The sequence below is a fragment of the Arachis ipaensis genome, chromosome B02 (assembly GCF_000816755.2).
Source record: "Arachis ipaensis cultivar K30076 chromosome B02, Araip1.1, whole genome shotgun sequence".
NCBI classification, from domain to species: Eukaryota; Viridiplantae; Streptophyta; class Magnoliopsida; order Fabales; family Fabaceae; genus Arachis; species Arachis ipaensis.
This window is the reverse complement of record NC_029786.2, coordinates 73,588,905-73,595,921: the sequence shown is the minus strand read 5'-3', so window position 1 is coordinate 73,595,921 and position 7,017 is coordinate 73,588,905.

Below are 7,017 nucleotides of genomic sequence, written 5' to 3'. Positions count from 1 at the left end.
ATATTCGTTTGGATAATAATGTTTATCAAAAATCTTTTTTAATGTACATCTATCTAGTGTTTTTATTGATATAAATGGTTATATTTTTATTTCAAAATAATTTGTAACAAAAGATCTAATTTATTTTTGGTAATAATAATATCTTTTACAAATTTTTTTTCCATGGCAACATATATACTTTTTTTTTGTTATAACAGAACTTTATCCTTTGCAACAATTTTGAATTAGTTTTAAAGTTTTCAGTTAAAAAAATTGAGTTCTTTTTTTTATTTATTAATTCTTTTTAGCGCGGAATGTTGATTTTCTTGTATTATCTCTACCGAATCATGATAAAATATAGAAAGTTCCTCGGCTTTGAGGCCCCTAAGACAGGTTCCACCACCAACTTTATGCTCCGGGTATCATTTATATATGATATATAGCCCCACGTAATAGAATTATTTTACAACAAAAGTTTGTGAAAGGACGAAGATGCTTTTCTTTATGATTTTTATAGAAAATTTAAGTGATTAATAATCTTTTAGACAATATGTAATTAATAATTACATTTCAACCTTTCTACTTCAAAAAAAAATTGGAAATAATGAATTTGGAGCGAGAGAATTAACAACTTGGTATATATAATCAATCTCTTACCGTATTTCTCTTCAATCGTGTTCGAGTAACCCTATACTAGAAGTCCTTAAATATAAATGAATATCAATAAAAATACGGAGTATGTTTTTGGGCAACAAATAGAGAAAATAATAAATAAATTCTTAATTCTTTTAGGCTATTAATTTCTGTAAACAAGAGACACATAGGCCTATTTGTATCAAATCCAAACCATCGCTAAAAAATCTACGTAGTTTTTATTTACAAAAATTAGAGAATTACTTATAATTTAATTTAGTAATTTTTTTAGGTTTAATTACTCTATTACTCCCTATAGTTTTGCGAAATTTTTAATTAAGTTCTTATACTTTTTTTTCCTTTAATTGAGTTCTTGCACCAATTTTTTTTAATTAGATCCCTATACTTTTTTTTTTCTTTTATTTGGATCCCAACACTATTTTTTTTTTTAATTAGGTTCCTATTCAATTAAATCAATTAATGTGAAGAATGACCTAATTGAAAAAAAAATTATAGTGCAGAGATCAAATTAAAAAAAAAAGTACAATGACCTAATTAAAAATTTTGCAAAACTATAAGAACTAACAGAATAATTAAATTTTTTTTTTATTTTCATGTATTAGGAACTTATTTGTTTTTCTTTTTTTAAAAGTGAGATACATTTTATCATTTTTTTTTATTTTAAAATGGAGGAGATATACTTATAATGCACAAATATGATGCAAAAAAATGTATCACAATAGTACGACAAATTCTCAAATCGAAAGATCTCATTTGTTGTAAAAAACTAAAAAAAGTTATAATATAAAAATTGAACTTTTTGATTTCTATGTTCAGAAATGAAATATTTTTAAAATTAAAATTATACTTTTCGATTTTATTTTTCACAAAAAAGTTAAAATATTGAAATTGGATATATTTATATTTTAACATGTATATTATACTAATAATTGACTTTAATAACTAATTTTAGTAACATAGGAAAACTCTTTTATTTTAATCTTCTTTTTACCGTCTGCAATCTATACCTTTTCTGTGTCAAATGCATGAAAAGTGATAGAGCGCATGTACCAGTTGCACAGGATAAAAAACAGAGGAAAAGACCTTAAAGTCTTAACATACATTGAACAATATTAAATGGCTAAATGTTTATATGTTACTACCATGTCACAGTCCAGACCAAATAATTAACAATTACCATATATGTATATATTTGTGACTATTGTATGTCAAAAAAGTAAATAACGAGAGCAAATCAAAATTTTAAAAAAATTAGGTCCATTTGTGATTTGATCAAAGAGTGGTTGAATTTAAGAAGCAAGAGATAAAATGTCTTTTAAATAAAATAAAATAAAAAAAAATGGAAAAAGTTGTGGCTTGTTGGCAGCGAGCAGTTGTCAATATGCTGCAATAAGGGATATCACGGTATCTCTTACGTCTCAAAGTTATGATCTTCATTCCGGCCGCAATCTAATACCAACACCAAATAATAAATTCTGCAAACAAAGAAAAAAAAATAATTAAAGATAAACTCACCTAATGTCTATACTACAATATATATACATTTTTTTCTTTCTTCTCTTTGGGTGGGTTAGTTGAGAATTCTTACGTATGCAAAACCAATAAATGAATTCAAACAATCAGCATGGTCGTAAACAAAAACGACAAGCCATGGCACCTCAAAGAAAAATAGAAAATAGAAAAAAATATTTTCACTTAAACTAATAATGACCAGTTTGCTTTGAAAATATATTTATTTTTGTTTCCATTTTTTTATATTTTTGGATTTAGGATTTTATGAGGCAAAAACAATTAAAATAAGAGGAATGCTAGAGACATCAAATTTTATAATTTGTAACTATTAATTAATCATCATTTGTATTTTTAATGGTATGAGATTATATTTAATAATATATGATTGTTTACTTTTTTTTTACTAATTAAATTTTAAGTGCTGTCTAAATTTTAATAAAATTGCTGATGCATACACTTTCTCTTAAAATAATATTGGTTTTTATTTTTATTTTTAATTTTTTTTAATTTTGTATGAACGAAAATTTAAACATATTCAATTATTGAAGATTTCTATTTTTTTCCCCTCAAATTCGTGAAAATCAAAATATAATGACTAATATGTTTCTAGCTTGAACGTACGAACAATGATGATTAGTATAATAGTTAGGTGCAAAGTTCTTGTTCTATATTTAGATTTATCTTTTTTTTCTGATAAATATTTACTTATATTTTTCACAAACAGAATTACCGCTAAATTTAGCATTGCAGGCAGGGCTTTTCCTAGAAAATATTTGAACGTATCCTAGGGCAGAACGTGAAAAGTAGCTAGCTAATTATCCAACCATAAAAAGATGTGACTAATAAATTAATTAATGGATAAATATACCAACTGAGCTAGACGGGCTTTGTGTTAAATTTTTATTTGATATATATAAAGCTGTGTACATGGCCAATCAACTCCTATGATGCATATCAAATAAGTATGGAACTCCTTTTAAGAATGGATGGATGCAACTTAAATTTGGCAAAATGCGTAAAAATGATATCAATCTTGAGCAGTAAATTAACAATAATTGAAAAAAGAGTTACTGTCAGCCAGTGAAATGGCTGCAGCAGAATGAAGAAAAAAAAAAGAATGATTAGAAAAGAAAGAGAGAGAGAAAAGAATATTGTGATGATGAATATTCTGATTGTAATTGAATAATACATCATAAAAATTTTACACTATGCTATACAGTTTATATAAATGTACAATAGGTGTGAAAAGAATGAAAGAGAATAATAAGCTAGCCCTAATAAACTAGTCAGCTGTACAATCTAACAAACAAATAAAAAATATACTAACAAATTTTTTACATTTGAAAATACTATTTTCAGCATCTATATTAACTAACATCCCCCCACAAGCTGGTATTACTTGGCTTGTGTAGATCAAGTAATTCCAATTTGGATAGCAAGTAGGAGAAAGGTCCCAGTGTAAGGAGCTTTGTAAACAAATCAGCCAGCTGCTCACTAGAGGCAATATGTGAAAGATTTAAAACTCATTCTTTATATTTGTTACGAGCTATATGGCAGTCAATTTTAACATGCTTTGTTCGTTCATGAAAAATCGGATTTGAGGCAATATATATAGCAGATTTATTGTCACAGAATATATCAACGGGCAGAAGAGGAGAAATCTTGAATTCTTTCAAAAGTTTTAGCAACCATATAAGTTCACAAGTTTCATTTGCTAAAGCTCGATATTCAGCTTCAGAAGAGGATTTAGAGACTATTGTTTGCTTCTTGCTTTTCCAAGATATAAGAGTTTGGTCAAGAAAGAAGTAATAACCAGTAATATATTTTCTAGTATCCTTATAAGACCCTAATCAGAATCAGTATATCCAGAGAGAATAAAAGAATTAGAGGCAGAAAAGAAAAGACCTGATGCTGGTGACTGTTTCAAGTATCAAATCACTCTATAAGCTGTCTTGAAATGAACATCAGTAGGACAATCCATGAATTGAGTAAGACAACCTACAGAGTAGCTCAAGTCGGGTCTAGTATTGGTGAGATAAAGAAGGCGACCAACTAGCCTTCTATAAAGAGCAGCATCAGGTAGAGGAGAACCACAATTTCTTGACAAAGATGTAGTATAATCCATGGGTATAGTGGTAGGTTTGGCTCCAAGTAAGCCATACTCATTGATCAAATTCAAAGCGTATTTTCTTTGACAAAGAGCAATCCCTGTTTTGCTTTTTGCTACTTCCATGCTAATGAAGAATTTTAAAATATCAAGATCCTTTATCTTGAATTTGTTGTCCAAGAAGCATTTGACAGCTTCAATTTCTGAGAGATCATCACCAGCCAACACAAGATCATCCACATAGACCAAAATAAAAGTGAAGCTAACATTAGTGGACTTGGTGAATAAAGAGTGATCAATTTCAGACTGAATATATCCTAATTCAATTAGAGCATTGGATAGTTTAATGTTCCATTGGCGGCTTGCCTGTTTCAAACCATAAAGAGATCTTTCTAATTTACAAACTAACTTGGGATTATCACACTTCAGCCCTTTTGGTAACTTCATAGAAATATCTTCATGAAGATCCTATGAAGAAAATCTGTATTGACATCAAGTTGATGAAGATACCAATTCTTTGATGCCGCAATTGCTAAGAGAACTCTCACTGTGCTCATTTTAACAACTGGACTGAAGGTGTCAATATAATCAACTCCTGGGATTTGAGTGAATCCCTGAGAAACTAACCAAGCTTTATGTCTTTCAATTGTCCCATCTGGGTTGAATTTCGTGCGAAAACCCCACTTACATCCTACTGCATTCTTGCCAGGAGGAAGAGAAGTGATGATCTAGGTCTTGTTTTGCTTAAGAGCAGCAAGTTCTGCATCAATAGCTTTTCTCCAACAATCATGCATAATAGCCTCAGAGTAGTGCTTTGGGTCAGGGTTATTTATAAGTGCAAAAGTGAAGGCTAGGTGTTTTGGAGAGAAAGATGCATATGACAAATGGTGTGATAAAGGGTACTTACAGCTTAAAGAAGAATGAGCAGCATTGATGGGATCCTCATGTGATACCATGCTGAAACAATGAAAGTCCTTAAGGTATAAGGATAGTTTTCTATCCCTCTCAGACCTTCTCAGGACAGACTGAGTTAGTTCAGATTAAATGTGATCAACATGAGGCATAAAGGCAATAGCATTATCATTATTTTCATGAATGTATGATGCATATGCAGATGATATAGAGTTCTTACTAATGTCATTATTCAAAGATGAAAGAGAGTTATTGTTATTAGAGACATCAACAGTGATTCTAGGATGTGATAATATATGAATAATATCCTCATAATGTGATGTAGAAGGCAATTGTAAATTAGGAAAATGATCAAAATTTGTTGGACTAAAAGAGTGTTGTGTGTGAGAATTTGAGTGTGCATGAGTCCTAGTTGTTGTTTGAACAGATCTGAAAGGAAGAATATGTTCAAAAAATTATGTATTTTGTGAGATAAAAATTTCTTTTGTGTTTAGATCAAACAAAATAGAACCTTTGGTTCCTAACTTGTATCCTAAGAAAATACACTTTCGAGCTCTAGGATCTAGTTTTGTCCTACCAGCTGTAAATGTTAAAGCAAACATAAAACAGCCAAAAACTTTAAACTCATTTAGATAAGGTTTTGAATGAAATAAAGCCTCATATGGAGTTGTATTGTTCAAAGATGCACTAGGTAACCTATTAATTAAATGAACTGAGTGTTGCATAGCATAATGCCAAAAATATTTGGGAACATTTGAATGAAACAATAATGCTCTTGCAAATGTTAGTAGGTGCTAATACTTTTTCTCCACAACACCCTTTTGTTGTGAAGTTTCAACACAAGAAGTTTGATGTTCTATGCCTTTTGAACTATAGAATGAGTCCATTTTGAATTAAATACCATTATCAGTTCGAATTTGCTTAATTCTTTTACTGAATTGTGTTTGCACAAGTTAGACAAAATCTTGAACCAATTTTCTAGTTTTAGATTTCAATTTCATACAATAAATCCATGTGAACCGAGTCTTATCCTCAACTATAGTTAGAAAATATTTATAACCTGAAGTTGATTGGATAGAAAGAGGTCCCCAAATATCAATATGCAATAAATCAAAAGCATTTTCAAAATTTGTATTGCTTGTTGTGAAACGTAATTTCCTCTATCTAGCATATTGACAAGAATCACAAACATGTGAAGAAGTAATGCAATCAATAAAAGGAAAACTATTTTTTATGGTAATAATTTTGTTGTAAGGTAAATGACCTAGTCTAGCATGCTAAAGAGCTCCTAGGTCTTACTGTACATTGAGAGTTACATATTGTATCCTAAAATCTAATAAAGGCGGTTTCATATGTTCAACATTCATCACATATAGGTCTCCTTGCATCTCAGTTTGTCCAATCATCTTTAATGAAGGAAGTGTTTGTATCTCACAGTAAGAATTAGTGAATCTAAATTCACAATGTAATGATTTAGTAAGCTTGGAAACAAACATCAAATTATATTTAAATTGAGGTATGAATAAAACATTGGTAAAGATTAAAAAGGTTAACAATTATACAGTTTCTCAAATATTTGTAGAGGTCTTAGATCCGTCAGGTAGATTAACCAAAACAGGCTTTATATGATAAAAAGTTTTAAAAAAAATCTTGAAGATAGCAGACATAATCAGTAGCACCACTGTCTAGTATCCAAGAAGTTTAAGTAAAACATGCATTCAAAATATGTCTACCTTTTGGTTGAGTTAAGGTGGTTGAGGAAGTGATATGATTCACACTACTTGGAGTTGTCATGAGTGGTTGCTGGAGAAGTGCAATTAAAGTTTGCTTCTGGTCTGGAGTTAAGACAAAAA